This window comes from Podarcis muralis, chromosome 3 (assembly GCF_964188315.1).
Source record: "Podarcis muralis chromosome 3, rPodMur119.hap1.1, whole genome shotgun sequence".
Classification (NCBI taxonomy): domain Eukaryota; kingdom Metazoa; phylum Chordata; class Lepidosauria; order Squamata; family Lacertidae; genus Podarcis; species Podarcis muralis.
This window is the reverse complement of record NC_135657.1, coordinates 62,566,014-62,591,261: the sequence shown is the minus strand read 5'-3', so window position 1 is coordinate 62,591,261 and position 25,248 is coordinate 62,566,014. Positions and strand designations below refer to the sequence as shown.

The 25,248-nt window shown below is 42.1% G+C and overlaps 1 protein-coding gene and 1 long non-coding RNA gene across 13 annotated transcripts in view; one reads left to right on the top strand and one right to left on the bottom strand.

The window, feature by feature from the left end:
- LOC144327261 (uncharacterized) lies at window positions 1-25,248 on the bottom strand. The gene is made up of 3 exons (XR_013392242.1): window positions 25,062-25,248; window positions 12,822-13,017; window positions 1-3,121 (listed from the first exon to the last, which is right to left on the bottom strand). It is a non-coding gene; the product is annotated as an uncharacterized LOC144327261 (long non-coding RNA).
- EYA4 (EYA transcriptional coactivator and phosphatase 4) overlaps window positions 23,940-25,248 on the top strand; it is a 110,852-nt gene continuing 109,543 nt past the window's right edge. For 3 of the 12 annotated variants that reach the window (XM_077925979.1, XM_077925976.1, XM_077925972.1), the window contains exon 1: window positions 24,589-25,063. The gene's annotated coding sequence lies outside the window, so the exon portion shown is untranslated. Of the gene's footprint in view, window positions 24,413-24,585; window positions 25,064-25,248 lie in introns of those variants that run through there. The other 9 variants (XM_077925982.1, XM_077925978.1, XM_028723451.2 and 6 more) reach the window with 6 other exon arrangements.

Sequence of the window (25,248 nt, the reverse complement as noted above, 5' to 3'; positions counted from 1 at the left end):
TCAAGAGGGATGAACTAGTTGTTTATTTGTTTTAATTTATTTTTTATCAGTTTTCAAATTATTATGGAAGCCCAGAGACAAATAACAAATATTCAAAAACATATCCATCCAAAGGAAGTGCATACAAAACTTTAACATATTAAATCTGAAAACATGACAACCACATTTCTCTAGAGCAGCAGTTCTCAACCTGTGGGTCCCCAGATGTTGTTGGACTACAACTCCCATCATCCCTGAGCTCTGGCTTTGCTAGCTAGGGATGATGGGAGTTGTAGTCCAACCTGGGGACCCACAGGTTGAGAACCGCTGCTCTAGAAGGTGGGGAGAGATGTAATGTTTATTATTTACACTGGTACCTCGGGTTACATACGCTTCACGTTACAGACTCCACTAACCCAGAAATATTACCTCGGGTTAAGAACTTTGCTTCAGGATGAGAACAGAAATTGTGCTCCGGCAGCACGGCAGCAGCAGGTGGCCCCATTAGCTAAAGTGGTGCTTCAGGTTAAGAACAGTTTCAGGTTAAGAACAGACCTCCAGAACGAATTAAGTTCTTAACCCGAGGTGCCACTGTATTATTATTTATTTATGACATTTTTATACTACCCAATGAACAACGCACCTCCGCACCCCATTCAAACAGATTAACCAATCAATGGTCTTAGCAACAGTTCCCATCCTATTTTTTCACCTCTGGATGCCCACTCCCTGCATCTCTGTCTCTCCCACAAAGAGAGCCCTACTCTGCCCAATAAATGTTTTTGCTGAAGATATTTCAATCTAGGCACCAGCTAAATGTATTTTGTGGATGGCCTTCCCTAATCAGGATACCACCGCAGAGAAGACCTTTACTGCTATGTTATGCTTGTTAGTTCCTTTTCTCACAGTTACCCAAAGCGACTTATATTAAAACTACCAATTAACATCCAATAAAAATATAAAAACACAGCTATACCAATAATAGACAGGAGTTGCAGTTCAAACCCCACTAAAAAAAGGCCACAGTGCCACCTGTCAAATTAAGGGCAAAACACCCAGGTAAAAAGTAAAGGTTTTCCCCTGGTGCCTGAGCATAGATGAAGCCGGTAGAAGAAGTAACCTGGAATGAAGAGGGTCTCACCAGGAGATCTTAAAGCACAGACAGCCTGGTGCTGCATCATACTGGCAAATGTAGACATATTTGCAATGTGGCTTTTAGATTACTTTAAGGCTGCAAAAATATTTGTGCCACGGCAGAAGATGTAGCAGCATACAAGTGAAGTAAAAATGATACAGATCGGGGTTTTTTTTGTGTGTTTTTTTAAAGGACAAAACCCACCAAATATTAGCAGAAATCATTGCACCTAATTTAGGGCTAGATCACCTGTGAAATGTGCTTATTAAGTTCCTTTAATGAGCAGGAGACTGGATGTTTTTGAATAGACTAGGTGTGAATGAATTCTGCAGAGAAGAATGTTAAGCATTATTCATGGCTGAAATATTCTTTTTTTTTAAGAATTTGTTTTATAGTACAATATATATCAGTAACAGAAAAGATGTAAAAGCTATTTCCAATCTTAAATGGTCAAAACTTTTACATCATACCCTCTTTTTCTCCCATTTATGTTACTGTCTTTTAAAAAAAATCATAGAGAACCCCACAGCTATTTCCTGTATATCAGATCAGCTGGCAAATATCTCTGTATAAGAGATGGTACCAATGGTCTGACATAGCATGAGGCTCCTTCATATGCAAGGCTCACATTTGCACTAAACAAGTACTTGTTCGTACTATGAAAAGCATCACTGTTTATTTAAGACTTGAGGAGTTCTTCGTTGTATTTGGGGATTTTTTACAAATATTAAAGCGGCTGAAATAAGAGTCGGGAATCTCATCTCCGATATTAATCCTGACACTATAAAGCTTCCCTTGATTTATCGTTTATCCACATTTGGTTTAAACTCACTGCTCACATTAGTCAAGATCAGGACTTATTCTCTTGAGCTGGAACTGAGAACAGAATCTGTCTTGTTTAGCACTATAATAAATGAGGGTCTGCTCCATCCCTCCTTACACATGTTTTAAAGCAAAGTTCCCAGTCATTTTCTATTTAGAATCTCCTCTTAGTGTCATTAAGGGAATATCTGAGACGTTCAAATAATGATTCGCCTGTGTTCATTTCAGCAGAAATAGGTTGATTTAAAGAGCCAAACTAAAAGTGACGTTGATAATGTGTTTGGCCTTGCATATTTGTTTTTACTGTCTTATACAGGCTTCCTTCTGTGTTTCTATAGATGTGAGCAGGCGTATGGTCAGATAGGTATGGAATAATAAAATAAGATCCAGCAGTGGTTCAACCCCCACCTGCTTATTTGAAAATAAGTCCTGCTGGCATGCAGAATGTACATAAGATCGCAACCTTGTATGAATTACAGGAATTACTAGGTATGTAGTGGCCACAATATTTGCCTTTCAACTGTAGGTTTGGGAAACAGTCTGACCTGTTTTGGAGTTACTATTGGTCTTTCCAATTGGACTGAACAGATCTGTTAAAAAGAGGAGCTCTCGTTGCCCATTCACTATAATGGATAATCCAAACACATATACAATTCTTTTTCCTTTTTGCAAAAGTTGGTGAAATTTGCAAGCATAGCAGCCCCTCCAGAGTGGGATATGTCTGCAAACTTGGAAGCAGATACATCAGGGTTTTCATAGGGACATCCTTAAAGTTTCTATTTTACACAAAGGAAAAGTCTATAACTTTTCATTTTCTAGAAGAGTTGGATGTAAAATTCATGTATGGTCATGCCTTATAAGTGGATGAAGCCTGCCAAGTTTCAGATAGCTACAGTGGTTTTCCTGCAAAGGTAGACTTTTCCATTTTGGGGTAGGTACAACAGGAATCACCCTGATTTTGAGAAAGATTGAGGGCACAAGGAGAAGGGGACAACAGAGGACGAGATGGTTGGACAGTGTTCTCGAAGCTACCAGCATGAGTTTGACCAAACTGCGGGAGGCAGTGGAAGACAGGAGTGCCTGGCGTGCTCTGGTCCATGGGGTCACGAAGAGTTGGACACGACTAAACAACAACAACAACAGGAATCACAGGTGGTAGGTTGGTGGGCAAAAGACCATGGATGCCTAGGAGAAACACAAGGTAGAGAAAATATCAATCCCACACACCCCAGCACGGACTCTGTTACCCCAGTGGACATTGGTGGGGAGCTGGGCTGCTGTCCCACAATGGACTTTTAAGGATATAGCATCTCTCCTTGGGAAAGAGAAATATCTCCATCAACTTGCATAAGGGAAGGCATAGATCCCCCTGAAAAATAAGCATAGTTTTTATTCCCTTCTCCAAATCATTGTGGTTGGAGTGCCCTGGAGAAATAATACACTGTAATTAAAAGCTAGACCTGTTCATCAAACTGAGCATTCTTCCACCTCTCCTCTCAAGTTCTGGGCATTCCCAAACCAGCTTGGTTTCATTTCTTGGGGGGAAACTGCCATGTCACTCATGCATTTATTGCACTGAGCCACTCAAACGCTTAGACATGCCTTGATCTGACTCTAGATCCCTTGCTAACAGCTCAATCCAACTGGGAAGCTTCCTGAAACACCTCACTTTGCCCTATATCGGGGTACACACAGAGTTGGTGCACACTCCTAGTTGTTACCACTGTACAAATCCTCCTGAGCAAAAGGATTATCTTCAAGTCTAAGAAAAATAATCAGTTATTGGAAGAGGAATACAGTGGTACCTCGGGTTACATACGCTTCAGGTTACAGACTCCGCTAACCCAGAAATAGTGCTTCAGGTTAAGAACTTTGCTTCAGGACGAGAACAGAAATTGGGCTCCAGCGGTGCAGCAGCAGCAGGAGGCCCCATTAGCTGAAGTGGTGCTTCAGGTTAAGAACAGTTTCAGGTTAAGTATGGACCTCTGGAACGAATTAAGTACTTAACCTGAGGTACCACTGTACTAAAAGATTTGTAACCTTGAAAACAACTTTACAGCACCAAACAGAATATAGAACAGTCATTTAGATGAGCAAAAATATTGTTTTCCTAGCCTGTAAATTACCAGGTTTCTTGGAGAGAGAACTATGTAGGAGGAGGAAGTAGCCCTACCTACTTGCCAAAAAACATAACTTTTGTCATCTTCAAAGTATTTGTTGTGTCTGTCTTTGCAATGCAGAAGAGAAAGCTCAAGGTCATAGCACTATCCAATTCAGCCCAAGTTAAGGTCTTTGGAAAGTCCCTATGTTTGATTTCAATGGAGGAGAGATCTTTGCATTATCATCCTTATTTACCCTAAGGTTGCAGGGCAGGTTAAAGGTACCTCTGACCTTTAGGTCCACTCGCGGAAGACTCTGGGGTTGCGGTGCTCATCTTGCTTTATTGGCCGAGGGGGCCGGCGTACAGCTTCTTGGTCTTGTGGCCAGCATTACTAAGCTGCTTCTGGTGAAACCAGAGCAGCGCACGGAAATGCTGTTTACCTTCCCACCTATTTATCTACTCGCACTTTGACATCCTTTTGAACTGCTAGGTTGGCAGGAGCTGGGACCAAACTACAGGAGCTCACTCCATCGTGGGGATTCGAACCGCCGACCTTCCAATCGGCAAGCCCTAGCCTCTGTGGTTTAGACCACAGCGCCACCCGCATCCCTTGCAGGACAGGTTACAAAATTCAAAAACAATATTAAAAAGTTTAAACCAACTTATTGCATGAAAGAAACTGATGTTATTTTTTAAAAAAATGCTTCCCAGATTTGTCTTCCTGTAGCATCTCTCTTGTTTTAAAGTCTAAAGGCAAGCCGAGTGTGGCATTTTGAACCCAAGCTTATTCACACAGACATTTACTGAAGCATTAGAAGAAACAACGAGGAGCAGCTTCCCCACCTACTTTCTCAAAGTGCAGTCAAAATTGCTCTCAAATGTTGGTTATAAACTTGTAATCTGAACTCCAGCCACTTGGCAGGGCTGCAGAAGAATTTACGATGTGCTAAATATTTCCTTTGTTCTTCCCAGTGGTAGCCTGCTGTAGCAATTAGAAAAGCAACTGGCTGCACATGTAAACTGTAGCTGTTTTCTACAGCCCTGGTGATTACTGTTGAAAGCCTCAGCAAGAATAACTTGGGATTTTAATATTGCAGTATTTTATTTTATTTTTTAAAAAATTAACTCTTCATTATGCCCCGCTTCATTTTCTCTTTGGCCTTTGTAACCTACAGCTGTAGCAGTAGCAGTGGCCCATCACGGCTGATCGGCTAGCCTTGAAATGAAAGATAAGAACTGGCTTGCTGGAGCAGACCAACCTGGCTCCATCTAGTCCAGCTTTCTAAGGCCATGTACCCATTAGCAGCTTGAAATGCAGTGAGGTGATTCCACACACATACCCCCCCCCCCCGTTGCATTTCAAGTCATATTTGCACATTGCTGCACCCATCAGAATGTGGGTGTCTTCATCCAAGGGCGCATTACCTGTTAGGCTTCCCCACAACTGAAACCCCTCAAATGCCTACCCAGGAAACGATCCACTGTGCATGCATTGCCTCTGCTCATGCACAATGGCTGTCTAAATGTGCACACCTCAGCTTATCTGCAACGTGAATGTGGCTTACATTTTCAAATCCCTTGAGGGAAATGGCACCAAACAGGAATATTTATCCAAAAACTACAGGATAGATATGGATTGTGGCTATAGCATGATGCGCACAGGGCTTCAAACATCAGTGGTGGGAGTGCACTGGAACCAGGGTACGTAAAGGTAAAGGACCTCTGGACGGTTAAGTCCAGTCAAAGGTGACTATGGGGTTGCGGCGCTCATCTCGCTTTCAGGCAGAGGGAGCCGGCGTTTGTCCACATACAGCTTTCCAGGTCATGTGGCCAGCATGACTAAACCACTTCTGGCACAACAGAACACCGTGACAGAAGCCAGAGTGCACAGAAACGCTGTTTACCTTCCCGCCACAGCGGTACCTATTTACCTACTTGTACTGGCGTGCTTTCAAACTGCTAGGTTGGCAGGAGATGGAACAGAGCGATGGGAGCTCACCCTCTCATGTGGATTCAAACTGCCAACCTTCTGATCGGCGGAGCAAGCCAGAAGTTTCTGGAAACTTGTAAACAGGGTACTGGAGGGGGTGCACCCCCTGTTTCAGTCTTTTGCAGACTTCTGGCAGCTAGCACATTATATTTTTTTTAAAGGAAGAATTGGAGGCACATTTTCATTCTTACATCTGAAAAGGTTGTTTTCTAGATTGTGTATGGTAAGAGTAAAATCTAACTGCACTACCATTAATCCCACCCATGGGTGCTAGGGCTGGGTAGTATTCAGAGATGAGCCTGGAGCCTGAAAACCAAGGAGCCCTATGCGCAGCCAGGAGATAGGATGGAAGAGCAAGTGAGGCCAAAAAAGATAAGGCAGGAGGCAGGAGCAAAGAGCAAGCCAGACATCAGGATGGAATGATAAGCAAAGGATGCAGGAACTAGGAATGGACAGACATCTATACTTCTGGTCCATGCCAATTTACATGTGTATAGTGGTACCTCAGGTTAAGAACTTAATTCGTTCCGGAGGTCTGTTCTTAACCTGAAACTGTTCTTAACCTGAGGTACCACTTTAGCTAATGGGGCCTTTCGCTGCTGCCGCACCGCCACCGCGTGATTTCTGTTCTCATCCTGAAGCAAAGTTCTTAACCCAAGGTACTATTTCTGGGTTAGCGGAGTCTGTAACCTGAAGCGTCTGGAACCCGAGGTAAGTCCATCCTGCTCCATTTCCATGAATCTGTGGATTCTTAAAAAAGAAACACTGTACAAAAGATTGTATTTAAGAATGTGTTGATAAATGCATACTTTATCACAAAATACTATTTTGATACATATTTTATTTCAGCGTACACATTTGTAAACACCTTTTGTCCTAAAGTAAGCATCTTATTATAATACATTTGGGTACTTTTTTTTTTTTTTTGAGCCAATAACTGTACTGTAAGCCCACAACTTATACACATTTAACTTGCGGGCATTCAGCTTTATGTACGTGGCAAAAAATTTTTTTGAAAGGGGGGTTCCAGGAAAAAGGACTTTGGCAATCCCATCCACCATTGAACCCAATGTGTGTTGACTATACATAATTTTGGTTTTGGCTTTAGGTGCGATTCCCAGAATGTAACCCCTATGTCAGTTGTGGGCTTACATTTCTAGCAAGATTCAGAGAAGGGCAAAATGTGGAGGATAATTATATTCCAATTCTCATCTCTATTTACCTCTTGACTAAGGACCCAGTCCAGGCAACTCTCAGAGTGCAGTGGAAGATTGTAGGTAGACTTGCTTCCACAGGGTGTTTCTCCTCCTACCTAATGGATGGGAATGATGGGGAACTGATCCTCAAGGTATCAGTATTCCCCACGACATGGTAGAAACTTCAAATGACTCCTCTCAGCTCAATTTGAAATTGGGTCAGTATTTAAATATATATATTTAATGCACACACATATCTCTCTATATCCTTTATGTAGATTTATAAATTGGTAAAAGGTAAAAATAAAAAAAAATAAAAAAGAAAAAGAAAAAGTAAAGGACCCTGGGCGATTAAGTCCAGTCATATTTGACTACGGGCTGCGGTGCTCATCTCTGCTTTCAGGCTGAGGGAGCCGATGTTTGTCTGCAGACAGCTTTCTTGGTCATGTGGCCAGCAGGACTAAAAAGCTTCTGGAGCAACAGAACACCTTGATGAGTGCCAGAGCACATGGAAACGCCGTTCACTTTCCTGCCCCAGTGGTACCTATTTATCTACTCATGCTGATATGCTTTCCAACCACTAGGTAGGCAGGAGCTGACTGGTATGTAATGTTTGCTGCAGCTTTCCATATTGCCTTTCCTATTGCCCTGCCTCTGGTTAGTATGCAGAACTTGGACCAAAGCAACAGAGACTAAAAGTGCATTCTACACATGAACAGATCTTGTTTTACATTCTGAGCTATATGAGAGAACTCCTCCGGGAAATGACATTGAGATCATAACTGTTGAGCATTGGCAGTTCCTGTTCTGAAGCAGGTAGTGGCAATCTCACTACTTCTAGTCATCCTCAAGGATGTCAGTCACTGCTAAGAGCAGAGTGATTCCTCTGGGGTAAGTAGACTGGGAGTACAGATTTTAGGTGTCCCCAGGCCCAATGGCTTGGAAACCCCCCTTATCTCACTGAGCACACTGAAAAATTACAGAAGGAGTGTCCACTCGTTTCCTGCCTTTCCCTCTCATGATATATGTTTGGAAAAGAAGATGAGGAGGCCAGAAAGTCAAGGGATGGTTGGCTCTAAGGTGATGTAATTATGAGGTGAGCTAAACTTCAAGAGCAGGGTTGGTTTCTCTCACATTTGGCATGCATTTTACAAACTATGTCTTCTCTTTCTGAACTGCCCATTCTAAAATTCAGTGCCATCCCTAATATTGTCTTGTGTTGACTGCTACTGCGTGTCACCTGCCAAGTCTTGTCAAATACTGACTGCTACATGTCAGATACAGTTAAATTTCGACTGCTGTCGAATGCCACCTGTCAGATGCTGTCAAATGTTGACTGCCACTGAAAAAAACTGAGGGTGGCAAACATTGATGCCGAATATAAAACATTAACTGAATATCCGCAAGGCCCCAGAATGTTCTGATTTGCAGGGCATCCCCCAGTGTAGATCAGCTGACCCCAAATTGTTGCCTGCCAGATGTTATGGTCCATGTTATGGACTACAGCTCCCATGATCCTCAGCCAGCATGGCAAATGGTTAGGAACAATAAGAATTTTAGTCAAAATCAGCGGGAGGGCACCAGGTTGGGGAAGCCGGTAGACTGATTACCAGTCTTTTTTTAAGGTGAAGGTGATACAGGAATCTCATCCTCCTTTAAATGTGTGATGGAGTCATGAGACATCCTTCTCTTCCCATTTTCTGGTTAACAGAAATTTTAGTTCAGTTGATGGACTGAGGGGGGAAACTGCCCTGGCTGAAGGTAGGTTTACACCAAAGGGGATGGCAACTTTTGAGACAACATGCACTATTAGTGATGTTTATGAATGTCATGTCTTTCTAATCAACATCTGGTGTCAAAGGAACACAAAACCAACTTTCTAGATAACAATTTTAATTCTTATGGAGAATTATGTAATCTTAGCTGATTTAATGGCACCTGTGTGGATTTACTCTGTATTAAAGGCAAATTGTTTGAGCAAGGGTCAGCCAACTAAAGGTCTCTGACTGCCACAATTTCACCTCTCCTACTGTGGCTGCCACTGTGTGATGAGAGAAATCAAGTAGGTGGCAACAACAGAGAGGGCTTTTTCATCAGTGGCATCCCTGGTTATAGAATTCTCTCACCAGGGAAGCTTGCCTGGCACCTGTCTTGTTGACTTTTAGATACCAAGTTAAGGCGTTTTTATTTTCTTGGGCATTTTAAAGGAAAATATTTGTAAGATCCAATGGAAAAAGAGGCTGTTTTGCAAACCCTGCAACTGTGCCACCTATTTTGCTGTCCAAAAGATTTTGAAGGTGTGATGAATGTGGAAATCACCTTTGTTTTAACTCTGCACATGTGTGTAATTTTAGAGCATGATAACCACACAATTGTATTTTATATAGCAGTTTCCTACTCTTAAATGCCCTGAAATGTATTTTCATGAAGGGTGGTATGCAAACACTTTAAATAAATAAGTTACTTTTAAAAATAACCTTTACACCATTAATTCTATGGTAGAATGGACATACTCAAAAAGTTGCTCTATGAGAAAAGTCTTGTGTTGCCTTCCTTCAGTTTGGGTGATTTAAGTCTCTCAAAATTATTCTCTCTCTGAATCAATTGTGTAAACTTGCAATGCACATTTCTGATAGTTCCATTCCTCGTTTTTAGCTTACACGCCGGCAAAACAGCAACAACGGCGTGAGAAGTCTAGTACAGCCCTGTCCAGTTGTGCTGTCCTGCCCACTAGCAAAAGTCTCTGTCACCAACCTCTGATTATTTTTATACTTTGTTTGACAGACACTTCTGGAAATGTCTCCTAGTTTTACGTCGTCAGCAGAGCTCCCAGGCTAAGTTCCTTACGTATCTTTAAATACTGCTAAGCTGATTGGCATTTGCTCACCCCACCCTATAAGAATCATGGGGTCTGCCTTGGCAAGAATTATTGTTATTTTTTAATTGAACAGCTGCCTTTTAAATCTTAAGCCTATCTGTCTCTTTTTTGAGGGGAGGGGGGAGGAAGCAGGTAAACATTAAAATCTGTTCTCCCTAATTGGAGGAAAACACTCTGTAAACAATTGAAAGGTCTTTTCCTACTTCTGGCCTGACATTTCCACAAAATGTTTAATGGCTTGCATGGGCCTAAAGGGTTAGGTTCTTTTTTTAAGCTGCAGGCGCTCCCTGCCAAATACTCGCTTGGACATGCTGTGAGCGGTTTTTTGGGTCACCAGCAGCTTGGGCTATTTTGGGCTCTGTCGCTCCTTGCAGATGTAATTAATTGCAATGGTCCTGACAATCATAATTACAGTTGCACTTGTTCCTGATAGGGCTGCCTTAAGAATATTTCCCTTGAAGAGGATCCTACCTTGGATTTTCACTTCCAGAATACAACTCTGCAAGGAGTCTTCGGATCAAAGGGTTTGAGTGCAAAGCATCCTTATCTCTGGGCATATCCGTGTGGTTCTCTCTTAGGACTAGTGCCCAAAGTTGTGCAAACAGCAACACAAAGTTCCCTGGAGATAGGGCAATGGTTCTGTGAAAGTGGTGGCTTGCAAACTGGTCATGTGAAAGAATGCTCCCTTCCCCCTTTTCCTGTTCCCTCCCAGTCACTGCAAATTCTCGTTTGATTCTCTGTTAGCTTTAATTCAGTTTTATCAACAGATTAAGACTATGAACTTGATTCCCGACTCAGCCGGGATTTAAAGCCAGATTTTGCAGTAGACTTGTAAACCTTGGTTACCAGGGAACCTGTTTAGTGTTGCTGCAGATGCTGTGCTAAACTGTGGAAACAAACAGAGAGAGGGAGGAACATATATGACAAGGAGCATCTGTTCCTGAGACTGGATCCTGATTTGCAAACCATAGTTTGCAGGGAGCCAGCATTATGTCTGCACCAGCACTTATGGTAATAGATGTACTTCTTCTGTGCATCTGCCTCCTGCAGTACATATAGGCTGCTTCCTCTGCTACCAGACAGCTAAACGATGCTGCTTTGCCTGCAATAGCTGGCTTCACTTAGTAAACTCAGAAGTCTCCAGAGGGAAAGGTTTTTTGCTTTATCAAATAATAGAATGAATGTTTTGTATTTTGGTGGGGTGGAGGTGATAGAATGGAGGCTAATCTGGCCCTAATCTTCCTCAAGAAGTTTGCCAATTGCCAAACCCCTGGGGTTGTTATCTATAGGAAGGATACTTCACAAATTAGAGAAATCATAAACTAAGTTAAAATAAGGCCACAGTCCCAAGTATGCGTACTTGAATGGTAACTCCATCAAAATAATTAGCACTAGCTTCAGAGAAAATATGTTTTAAGATGGGAGCATTACAGTGAAATATACTTTTACTTTCAGAACTTGAACATGGAAAAACCTTCCTCCTGAAATTCCCTTTGTCTTTCCTGTGCCTCCTAGATTTTTTTTTAGCACTGCCACTGGAAGGTAGTGACACTGAATGTGTCCTGGTTTGGTTTGGTTTGGTTTAATATTTCTATTCTGGGTATATCAAAAACACATTAGCATATAAATAAGGCAAAAGACCCAAACAAATCCATAACACAAGTGCACAGAAAAGCACGATAAAGCTTATTTCATAACTTTTCAATTGAATTCAGGTCAGGGCTATTACTGGTCACTTTCTAGGTGACCAGTCACCTCTTTTCACTGTCCTTGTTCAGTTTGGGCTTAAGGAAATCCACTTCTTGTTACAAAAGTAGGTGTGCTTTCTTTTTCTGGTTATTTGGCTATAACTTTTGGTAGAATAAAGATAATTCAACACAGTTGGCTGCATTATATTCGGCATTAAATTATCTTTCTAATGATATACAGTTTCAAGGTATCATTTTATGCCATTCTTCTTAAAAAGACGGATGTTATGAGCCATCAAACCTTAGAAATACAACTTTTCCTAACAGTTTCCACAATTTTCGCTACTAGTGTAGATGTGAGAATAGTAATGTTATGCTGAGTACCATGAATGAGTTCAGTCAATTTAACAAACAATAAAACAGCAGCAAAGAGATGAGGCTTTAAGCCTATTCATTAAGCTCACTTTCTGATGAGTTAAAACAGACTCCTTAACTTCATGCTCCATAAACACCCTGCGGCAGTTCAAATCTGTCACGGATCAGGCTGCTGTGACAACATTTATACATTTCCATAATATAGGAGTTAGAAAGTGTCATCAGGCTCCACATATGGTGACATAGTTTCCTTAAGTCTGTAAAGTACGAGAGAAATTTTCTGGATAAAAACCTTAATATGGGCTAATGGCACGTTTGATCCTACTAAAAATTAGATATCTGTGGGACAAGTTTTGAACAATGGAGCTGCTCAGAGTGTCATTACTAAAAAAGTGAAGCCATTGTTCAAAATTGTTCCTGGCTGGAGAGTCGTGTGGTGGGAAAATATTTTAACAGGTTTTCCTATTAGACAGACTGTTCTCGATATATAATGCTAGTGTTTAAACTACAATAGAGCCTTCAGCGAGCGATTTCTGTTCACATACTTTTAAAAACAAAACAAAAATTATCCATCTGGATATTTATATTTCAGCAGAACCTCAAATGACTTGTTTCACTCAACAAAATTATTCTAAACTGGTATATATACAGTGGTACCTTGGTTCTCGAACGGCTTAGTTGACAAACAAATCAGCTCCTGAACACCAAAACCCCGGAACTGAGTGTTCTGGTTTTCCAACATTTTTCGGAAGCTGAACATCCAGCGTGGCTTCCACTTGAGTGCAGGAAGCTCCTGCATCCAATCAGAAACGATGCCTTGGTTTTCAAACGGTTTTGGGAATCAAATGGACTTCTGGAACAGATTAAGTTTGAGAACCAAGGTTACACTGTATATTTTCCCATTGGACAATTACAGGATCAGCAGTACTGTACTGGTATGGCCTTTTCATTATTTCTGACATAGTGAATTTATATTTTTAAAAATGTATTCTATTTTCATCCCACCCTTCCTCCAAGTACCTCAGGGTAGTACACATGGTCCCCTCGCCCACCAATCCATTTCATGTGCACAACAACCCTGTGAGGTAGGTCAGGGTGAGAGACAGCCAATTTCAGCTCTGTGGCTCATTGTGGAATTGAATGTGCCTCACCACATCTGGCCTCTACGCCACATAGGTTCTCAAATGGAAGACTATAGAATTTTATGGTAATCTCTCCTCTGTATTCCTGCACACACCCTTTAATACTAAGGTTGTGGTCTCACACATACTTATCTGGGCATAAGCCCCATTTAACTCGGTGAAACTTGCTTCTCAGATGACACACACAGACTAAAGATTCAGAATTAAAACATTTTCTTGGAATTAAGCCCTGTTGGCTTTTAAATTAGCTCCCCTTCCCCCAAGTAAATGTAGCTAGGATCAGGAATGTTAGATAGAAAGGGCATGGGTGCAGAAATCTAATGGGGGAAAATAGTTTGTATACAAATGAGAATCTATACTCATATTTCATTATTCAGTTGCATAATTACCGTAGTTGATATATTTGTACAAAATGCTATACACTTGCATTACGTCTGCATATCACGGTAGATAAGCTTTGCCACGGTTTACAGAAGAATGATGAAAAATTGTGACATGCATTAGTAAAGTTGTTGTCACAATACTGTCTGGCCCCAATCCAGCTGTGGGTGAACACCACAGTACCTTCTGAATAGTGGGGGCAAAACACATCAGCTGTTTTGTGGGGAGAAATTGCCATTCTAGTGCCTTTGGGCATGAGATGGATCATTAACTTATCTGGGAATAATAATAATAATAATAATAATAATAATAATAATAATAATAATAATATATTTATACCCTGCCCATCTGGTAAGCTCATGCTGCATACAGAGCAGTTTTTCAATGGGATGCCAGTCACATGAAATGTCATATGAAATGTCAGATGGACAAACTTTTCTCATTTGCTTAGAATAATGTCTCAGTTGAGCAAGGAAGGAATTGTATGTGCAGCTTTCATTTGTGCATGAAGTTCTCCATCCATTTGGAGTACAGTGGTACCTCAGGTTAAGTACTTAATTTGTTCTGGAGGTCCGTACTTAACCTGAAACAATTCTTAACCTGAAGCACCACTTTAGCTAAAGGGGCCTCCTGCTGCTGCCGCGCCGCCGGAGCACAATTTCTGTTCTCATCCTGCAGCAAAGTTCTTAACCTGAAGCACAATTTCTGGGTTAGCGGAGTCTGTAACCTGAAGTGTATGTAACCTGAAGTGTAACCTGTAACCTGAGGTACCACTGTATATGTAAAGAAGCTTGCTTCCACATGCTTATACCCTTCAGCTGAGTTAGGGCATAGTATTTGATGGATAAACTGAAGTTGGTTCCCCCTCCCCCCAAAAAAGCCAGATGCACATCACTTGCATGGTTCTAACAATTCATTTTGACTTTACCATTTTGTGTGCATCTGTCTCTGTGTGGCAAATCTATGAATGTTAAAATACTTCATGTATAAAAGAATGAAACCTTTTCAGCAGAGGCAGAAAGCTTCATAAAATCCATAATCCATTATGTTTGAGTCTGTGCACAGTGGTTAAACAACATTTTTGTTGAACGACAAAAGCAAAGAGCTTGGTGCCAAGAGGAAATGATCTCTCTGAAAGGAAACGATAGGTTGAATAGCTTTAGTTGTAGTTTCACCTCTTGAGTTTTTGGTTGAAAGCCATCTCTGCTATCCTTCTCAGAGAAAAGTAAATGCATTCATTGAGGCTGGGAAGTATCATGAGACTGGTTATCATCAAAAATTAGATGACTCTAACCACTGTATACTTTCAAGGACTTCTAATACAATCCAATAGTACTTTTAAAAAGATCTCACTTCTTGGGAAAACAAGGTCCAATGAGATGGATCAAAGTTGTGCTTTGAGAAAGGAAAGAAATAACCCTTGTAAACAGAATATAACTGCACAGAATAACTTGGATATAATTGAAAGAAGGGAAGGAAATAGCTATGCTGATGTTCACTTTTGTGTTAATACCAGTTTTTGAGAGGTTACATAATCTTGGAGAGTTGATCATTATTTCTTAGACTGATTACATATATGGATGGCACTAAGGGAAGTGAGCTGGCCACCTACAAATTTTGGGTGCCATTAAAGGGTGGGAAATTAAATTTATGGTTTCATTATTACCTTGAATATGCATTATTTGGATTGTCCCTCGAGTCTCACATCTTCAATATTTTCCCCACCTACCAGTTTGATCTTAGGGGTTAACTTATTAAGCCTGACCTTCTCCCAAGTACGCAAATGAATTTACATGCACCAGATTTATATTTCTGGTAATGCAAAGCAGTATTTTCCTTCACAAGGGCCTAAGCATAGGAGGCGATGGTGCTCTGAAATGCTTCCAGGACAGCAGGTAGCTTTTGAAGCAGAGGAGCTGAGAAGGCAGGGAAACCAAGAAGATGGAGAGAATGTTGGAGAACCCTGGACATCTTGGAAAAAGAGAAGCTGTGTGTGCATCCATAGTTGATGCCTGCATCTCATGTATTCATTCAGAATAAGCACATCTTGGGTGGCAGATAAACCCGTTCTAATCTAGAAGGACCCGCAATCCTCCAGGACAGATTTCCTGGGTTTGCTGGGAGGCTGCTGAGGAGAGAGGGAATTACCAAAAACCACCTTCCCTCCTCTTTCGTGAGCATATTTCTCAGCTAGTGCCACAGTGCTAAGAAGCTTAACCAAATATCAGCCAGTGTTTTTACTTTGTAAAAGTCTGAACTGCATTTGTTCATTTTTAATGTTTCTGTAGAGTATCTAGAGAACTAAGTTAGGTGGGCAGTATACAAACAGAATAAATAAAATAAATAACTGAAAATACAAACAACTCAGAAATTAAAATGCAACAGAAGGAACTACATCAAAAGCACATGGGGGGGGGGACCACCCTAAGTAACTGACAGGACAAATCTAACAATATCTACTCTGGAACAAGTCCAACTGAATTCAATCAGGCTTACTCCCATGTAGCTAGGACTGAAACTTTAAACATAATCTCGAGCAGAAAGTGAAAGTAATTCTAGTAATAATCGGGGAGGGGGGAAGCAATCTTATCAGCCATGTCATATACTAATTATGTAAGTGAAAAGAATATGTACAGTTGTGTGTTGCCTTAGTATATTGTATACCAAGTTTTCAAATGAACTCCTTTCAATAAATTTATCTGGTGTGCATCCTTCACATTGTTTATATTAATATATTGAAAAATCCTTCGTGAAGAGGTTGTTGTTACTCACTGAGTCGTTATTTGTGCCAACCACCATTTCAGCTGGGCAATAACGTGCTGCAAATAAATAATGAAAATAAAATAGGTATACATTTTCATATACATTTTCCAATAACAGTTTATGTCCTTCATTCATTGCTGGGTTGTCCTGCATCATTTGATATTTATGAGAAAATCCCCAGGGCACGCCGTTCGCTCTGAAAGTTAAGTCAGCAGCTGCGCCACATTTAACATTCACTTACTTCTCTCAAGAGGATCCTCCGTGTCTCAAATGGGGTCTCTAAAGAGCTACCTCATTTTTCTCCCTGCTGTTTCAGATCCGATTGTTAGCAGTTATATTACTGAAACCATCTTCCCAATTGATAAATACTGGCTTGGAAGCAGGCCTTTGGGAGCTTTTAGTTATCCAGAGGGTTTTAGTCATCCAGACGAATTGCTGAATGACATGAGGTGCCGTATTCCCATATCCTTCCACTGTTTCCGAGTCCTGATTACTGGGGAATGTAAAATGGGGCCTAGCAGTAGGAATCACGGTACTAATGTAGTCTCCTGGATTTGAGGAAGTACTTAAGTGCTTTCCTGTATTGGATCAAGAGGAAGAATGCCATCATGCACTTGATTGCCACCAAATAGTTATACCCTTCTTGGAAAATCGCAAATCCTCTTGCAAGTTAAATTTAGCACAGATGCACACGTGTGCACTCATGTACATTAATCCTTTCAATGTATTTCTTTTTGAAGAGCTAGATAGAACAATATTTTTAAAAGCTTGATTTTTGGGGGTGATAATGATAAATATAAACAAGTATTCAGAGTGTTCAGATGAGCATGTGGCAAATGTATTCTTCCCTGTAAATGCAGGGCTAAAACACCATCCACTTTCCCTGAAAACTAAATGATCCCTCACAGTAACATTCTTTCTATAAAAAAGAGTTACCAGGTACAAAACCTCAAGTTACGAGTTGCAGCTCTCCCCTTTTTCTTCTTAGGACATCTTACTTTTCCTCCTTATCATGCGGAGATCCATCATGACCTAAACTCTCAAAGGCAGATGCTCCCAAATATAGCATCTGGGTACCCGATTGCCCAATTCACAGGTTTAATTCCCAACTCCACACAGGCCACCTGTGACCCTTCAACCTTCACCTCTTCAATGATTTCCCCACCTACCAATTTGATTTTTGGAGAAGGTCAGGCTTAATAAGTTAACCCCTAAGTACCCAAATGAATCTATATGCACATTTTTATTTCTAGGTAATACAAAACAGTATTTTCCTTCACAGGGGCCTAGGCATAGGAGGTAATAGTGCTCTGAAATGCTGCCAGGGTAACAGGTAGCTTGTGAAGCAGAGGAGCTGAGGAGGGAGGGAAGCCAAGAAAGTGGAAAGAGTGATGGAAAGCCCTGAACATCTTGGGAAAAGAATATTATGCCTGCATCTCATGTATTCATTCAGAATAAGCAAATCTTTAGAAGGAACTAAGAAATTGGGGGAACTTCCTTCATTATTTTGTTGCAGTACTACTAACATTGAAGCTCATGGAAAAATGCTTGTTATGTGTGGGAGCTGTAGATTCACATCACAGATTTCACATGTGGAAGGAAGCAGCAGACCGAACTGTTTGAAAATAAACGAAATTGACAAATATGCAATTATGTACACATTAAATTCATCTATTTTAATGAGACCTGTGCATGCAGTGTATAGATTTAGCAATAGGATTAAGGTCAATCCCCGAGCTAGAAGCTAAACATATTGTTTACAAAACATAATTAGGGGTGAATACCATTTCACAGGGAACATATCTGACTACTTTCCTGATAAAAATCAACTCTTTATAACCGGGATTAAGGTGCTGATTGCTTTTGGCAAAATGCCACAAATGACATTTGTGGTAACAGTAAAATCAGAAGTATGGATTGATTAACAGTACAGTGGTACCTCGGGTTAAGTACTTAATTCGTTCTGGAGGTCCGTTCTTAACCTGAAACTGTTCTTAACCTGAAGCACCACTTTAGCTAATGGGGCCTCCCGCTGCTGCTGTGCCGCTGCTGCGCTATTTCTGTTCTCATCCTGAAACAAAGTTCTTAACCTGAAGCACTATTTCTGGGTTAGCGGAGTGTGTAACCTGAAGCGTATGTAACCTGAAGCGTATGTAACCTGAGGTACCACTGTATCAATAAATGTTTCTATCCATAAGAAACAATTACAATGGACAATTTGGCATGTATTTGCACCTTGAACTAGGGCCACCATTTACAAAAAAAATACCGCTGCAACATTCAGATATCAATTTCAGCCTTCATGTATCCCTTAAATTCTGTTGTCCTAAGTGGCTGGCTTCATCTTGCAACACAGGAGGGCTGTTTGTTACCACTGGTCTATCTAGCCCGGTATGGTTTGCACTGATTGGCAGTGGTTCTCTTCAGACAAGTCTTTTCCAGCCCCAGTGGGTGATGCCAAACATTGAACCTGGGATTTTCTGCATGCAAAACAGGTGCACTACCACTGACATTTGGCTCTTCCTCTTTAAACGGAACTATAGTGTTTCAAACCTTGAACTTGTGGCACTTTCCATTTGCTTCATCCCCAGCCTATTTCCTTAGGTGCCAGAAGCCAGAGGAGAGTGGAATTTGGGGACAACATTGGGATATTAGCTAGCTATGGAAATTGGTATTACAGTAAATCTAACACACACACAAAACCCTGCTTAAATTGAAGAATTTCTTCAAAAACTTACATTGCTTCGGAAAAAGCTTGCTATTTATGTAAATATTTAAAACTGTGAAGATTCATGATTAAGAATATCATATTTTTCATCCTTGCTTAGGCATTAAAATTTTAATATATATTTAACTGTGAAATAAATAACTTCTAATCAAAAAATAAAGTATGTGTTATTTAATAAATCTGAAGGCATAGTTGGAACTTCAAGTTTACAATTGTTAGTCTGTGGTAACTTATCACTGAATCCACAGCTGAACTCTTATACATGTTGAGTTATTGAAGAGGGGAGATATCTTTCTCTCTCTCTTTTTAAAACTTGAAATCTGAGAACCATGGTAAAAATAACCCCATTCATTTTTACTTTGTAAGAATCTGAGGCTCTGAAGCACTGGCAAGATCCCCTGTATATCATCTACTACAGATTGATGAACTTGCTTTCAGACGAAAGAAAGCCTGCTGAAGTATAAAATAAGGCAAAATAAAGTAATTGTGTGCCTCGCAGCACATGCTCTTGTCCTTGACCTACAAAGAATCTTGTCAAAAGAAAAGGAATGGATTGGGATTGCCCTGGGCCACACAGTGTATTTAGGATCATGGAGACAGGAACCCAAGGGAAGCAAAAACTTTGTGTCAAAAAGAAACGCTTTCACAATGGATTTCAAGTTCTTAGGTAAACAATGCAAGGTGGGTAGGTGGGAAGTACAAAGCTTCTTGTATCTGGATGGAATGAGGTCAGGCATGTTGCCATTCTATCCTTTGATTCAACTGAGAAGCAGACTTGGAGCTAATTCATACATTACCACAAGAGCATGATAGCAGCTATCCTCTGGCTCCAGTAACACTTCCATGCAAGAATCACACAGGCATAAATACTCAGGCGGCAGCAGGATATGTAAATGGTCCCACCATGTGGTTTCTCTGTCCATATGGGTCACTTGGACACACACAGTCTCCTTGCAATATATATGTGCATATCAATTTTGTATAGTGTCTGTGCAAATTGTCCTTTCTGCTAGTGTAATATCATCTGAGGCCCTTTTCCTGTAAGGCTTCTAAAAGTTTGCTGAAGCTGGAGACAATTTTTTTAAAGGAGTGAGTTGAAGGTGTTATGAAGCACCTAAAATTGCCTGTACTCATTTTATTATTTATATATTTTATTACAACCCGCCCCCCCCAATTCTGATTTTCTATAGAAACTATATGCAAGTCAGCCCACAATTTTAATATAAAACATAGCTACTAATAAAACAAATTGAATAATTTAAATAGCAATATTTAGGGTGCAATCCCATGGTTATAGGATACTATAATTTCTTCTCCATTGGAAGTCAACCTCACAGAGGCCACTATTTTTCAGCCCCAGGATCCTCCATAGTTGTCCCTCCTTTGCTGTCAGCTTCGGGTTTGCTGACCAACACTGAAACTGGCATACTTGTTTTCTGTCCAGCTGCTCTGACTCATGCAAGACTGGCAGGGCTCTGAATTTGGTGGTTCTTTTGCTTTCTCCACCCCCTTTTCTCCATTCTTCTATTAAATTGACCTCACATTAGAACCATGCTGGAACGATTTGGTCTTCACTGTCCACCAAAAGACTGGAAGTGATAAGGTCTGGAGTTGATGTTCCAAATCTCAGCCATAACTGAGAAAGCACACCTCCCCATGCCAACTTGCTGGCAAGAGAACATGGAGGAAAGTGTTTGGGATGAAATGGACTCCTCTGTCAGGTTTGTAGAGGAAAAGGCTATTCAGAGATATCCTAGTTCCAGGCTGCTTAGGGCTCTGAAAGTCAAAGCCAGCACCTCAAACTGAGCCCAGAAACTATTTGGCAACCTGGGAAGTTAGTGAAGACCAGGGAAGTTAGTGAAGGATCAAAATAAATGGAACAGCTTACTTTCCTGGTCTTGCCAAAACCTTGGCAGCCACATTCCGAGCCTGTTATTACCTCTGGTTAAACAGGCATTGCAGGTTTGTAGCACTACAAAACCCTGAAAAGCCTGACCTGAAAGGCAACAAAAAGAAAAGGAGAAACAACAAGAACCACCACCACTTATCCTGTGTTTCCCATTTGAATCAATATCTTACCTTTTGTGTTTTTGGTTCTTCATTAGAACTAATATGAATAAGCAGTTTGATGACACTAAGCTAAAACTGTTCTATTAACAAAAAGGCTAGTATACTTAGAGCCATTACAAATGGCTACATTTTATAATCCAGGAAGTTAGTCACAGTCACAGACTCAGAGGGTCCTGGGACACAAATAATGAAAAATCGAGTGAGCCAAGGGTTGTTCTGCAGAAACTTCTGCAATGGTATAAGGAATTTTGGTTGCACAACTGTGATCACATTCTGCTTCACTGGCGCTCTAAAAATATTACTGGGCAAAGAAGTACGGTAACAACTTTGATTGCCAGGGGAGTCACGGTGGCCTTGGGCACACCAGTGGTGGGTTTATTAGTGTAGTATTAACTGTGATTGATGTGTGAGCAAACACTCAGATCTGTGATACAGGGGGTATTTGGTTGTATGTGTACGGCAAGGAAAGTTACAACAGACCGAAGTTGATAGTCTTAGGAATGAGTGGTGTTTCACACCAAGCACAGAAGAACAAGCATGATGTGCATATTCTGGTAACACACTTAAAACCAACATCTCATCAAAGTAATAATACACACACACACAAAACAAAAAACCCAACAGAGAAACAACCATCCATTACCTTTTTCCTTTGTAAATAGTTGTGCAAAGCAAAGACAAAGTGTGAAGTCCAAGATATATTGGTTCCTAAGGCAGAAAATTCAAATAGTTTCTGTGTCCCCCCAAGTTGCAAAACTGTAATAGGAAATTTCGGCTGCAATGCTATGTACTTATCTGGGATTAAGCACCACTGAAGAGGTTGAGTTTATGACTAAGCATACATGGTAAATAATAATTTGAAAGTATTCAATACTACCCTAAAATCCACCACCTGAGGTGAGCTGCCTTATCTTGGTAGTGTGAACCCTGGTACAGAAGTGCACCTGTACAAGTATAGTCCCACACAAAACCAGATGCCTAAGGTTATAACAAGGGAGGGGAAACTTTCAGACTTTTGTGGTTTCCCTCACAGGTTAATTAGTTCCCTCTGTGAGACTGATATGCAAGATATGATGATAGCCATTCCTGTCATTTGTCCCCAGTTTGTAATCAACATGGAGGTTTCATTTGCAGCTATTATAGCTAATAGTCCTTGATATATTTTTCCTCATTGGATTTGTCTGTATTATTTATCTGTTGCACTTTTAAATCTGCCTTTATCAAATTACATCCATTTCTTTAAACATTGGGTCCTCAGTTGTTGTTCGACTACAACTCCCATTATCCCTGATCACTGGATAAGCTGGCTGGAAATGATGGGAGTTATAGCACCCCAAGTTGAAGAATAGATAAACAGATCATAGACTAGTTACAGATAGGTAGCCGTGTTGGTCTGCCATAGTCAAAACAAAAAAAAATTCCTTCCAGTAGCACCTTAAAGACCAACTAAGTTAGTTCTTGGTATGAGCTTTCGTGTGCATGCACACTTCTTCAGATACACTGAAACAGAAGTTGCCACAATATAGAAGGATCTGGCAACTTCTGTTTCAGTGTATCTGAAGAAGTGTGCATGCACACGAAAGCTCATACCAAGAACTTAGTTGGTCTTTAAGGTGCTACTGGAAGGAATTTTTTTTGTTTAGATCATAGACTAGCCATCTTAGGATCCAAGCACACTTTCCCCATTCAACTCCTCTGCCTGATAATTCTAAAATGGTGGTGGGGCAGAAACCACACGCCCCCAGTGTTGTCCTGCCTCCTGATCTCCAGCTGAAGCAATGCAAAAGCAGTGCATGAGAAGATTGAGACATCCACTGTAGAATGTAGCGAAGTAAGCTGCCTACACTACGCTTTGCCATAATCCAAACATCCAGCAGGCTCTGTATGGCAGGGGTGAGTGGAAGGTAGCTCCGGATCTACTTGGTATCACACATTAGACAGGCAAGTACTGTAGATTTCTGACTCCTAGTTGTTTAACAATAGCATCAACAAAATGAACCCCTTGCTGCCCTAAATACTGCTGAAATGAAGAAAGCTTTGGGGAAAGGAAGTGCAGATTGCTGTGTGTGGAAGGGCTGTAAAACCCATCTGGTGCTACTGGAAACAATTATTCAATTCTATATGTATGCCTTTCACGCAAGGCTCTAGTTGGCAAATACTGGAGCTTTAGTAAAAGAAATCTAGAGTAGATCCTACAAGCCTGAAGTCTGCCCACTCCTGTTTTATGTTGCCTGACAGAAATTCGCCAGTGTCCCTCACCATCACTCAATGCACCATCTACTTTAACCCCAGCTTCAGGGATTTAGGGCTGTGGGCCGCCCAGTCTGAAGTGGAGGTGGGTGGATGGCTGGGAGGGATCCAAAGCAGAATGCGAAGGCCATGTTTGTTTGCTTTCCAATCACTGCAAGCGGAGGCTAGGAAACCTTTCCCCCATTGCTGGGCGAGCACCTTCCTCTCGGGCAAAATGGCTCTATCCCCAAGGGAGGCTGAGCGCACCTTCCCTTCTTCTCGGAACCAGCAGGAAACTGAAGGGGCGGGGCAGCAGAAAACTTGCGCGCGCAGCAGGGTCGGCGGCGTGGGAGGGGCTAGGCCAACGACCCGAAGTGCACGTGCCTCTTCCCGCCAACGTAGCGCCACCAGCCAATGCCCGCGCGAGAAAACAACCAATAGCGAGAGGGAGCAGCCGCTGCTGTAAACATGCTTCTCCCTTTCCTCCTTCACACACGCACACATAAATAAACGCACGCGCCGACGTTAACCCGCGGCCGATCGCGCCACCACAAAACTTGCCACGGCTCCCTCCACAAGGGCAAAAACAAGAAAGCATCCAGAAAGTTGGGCAACGTGGCGCGCTTCCTCTCCCCCCCCCCCGCGCCTCCTCCCAGCTCCCCTCACGCGCGCGCCTGGGTGCGTGTTTTCGTTTTTCCAGTTCTCCTCACGGAAAGCTTCTCTCTCTTGTTTTCCTCACAGTTGTACTTTTTTCTCCTTCTTCCTTAACTACTTGAAGAAAGACAGTGGTGGTTGGTGGTGGGAGGAAGCACAACTTCGGAAGGGGTGCCACCACCCCCTTTTTTATTTTTTTTGCCTCGACTTGGAACAGGGAAGAGAATAAATCAATAAAGGCGGAGCGGCGACCGCGGGAATAAAAGTGGTGGCAGCAGAAGGTGAGTGCGCCTCTTTTCTTTCCCTCCCCCTCCTCCCTCAGTTTCTCCCATTTGTCTTCCCTGGTGTATGTGGGGGGCATCCCTCTCCCCCCCCCCCCACATCGCCGCCCCTTATCTAACTCCGCTTTCCTTTTAAACAGCCCCACAAGCGAGTGTCCTGCTCCTCCTCCTCCGGAGGCAAACATGCCCAGGAGCCCCCAGCTCAGCTGCTGACGAGGAGGCCCGACGGCGCCTTGTCTGGCGCGAGGGGGGGGGGGGAGGTCCATTCCGCGTCCGCGGAGCTACCGAAACCCATTTTGCCCTTCGCGTCACGGGACGAGGTCCAGGCGCAGAGAGGGCGGGCGGGCGTGTGTTTGTGTGCACGGCAGAAACACGCGACATTTTGCCGAGAGGGGGACGAGGGCGACGGCGGTTGGGCTCGGCAGGGACTTGGTGCCCCCCGCCTCAAATCTCTTGCCTCCCTCCAGGTGACCTCGCCTCGTTATTCGCCCCGTAACGGGGGGCGAGAGGAAATCGAGGGGCGTCCAGGGAAAAACAACCGCAAAACTTTTTGCCTCGTTCTCTCTCCTGAATCCCCACTTCGCCGGGGCGATTCTGTCTCGGGTTTCCTTCCTCGGCTTCTTATGCCATTATAACAAACGTGACATACCGGTAAGAGAAATCAGGCGGCCGCTTTTGATCTCGCTGCGCTGCTCGTCGCCGTCGCTTTCCGGGTTTCTGTTTCAAAGGCTCGCCTTCGCTCCGGGTCCCCCCTGGGCGAGCTGCTCGACCCGAGCCAGGGCGGTGTGGTGTTTCAGCTCCGGGGAGAGAGAGGGGCACGGTCTGGGTGCGGGGTA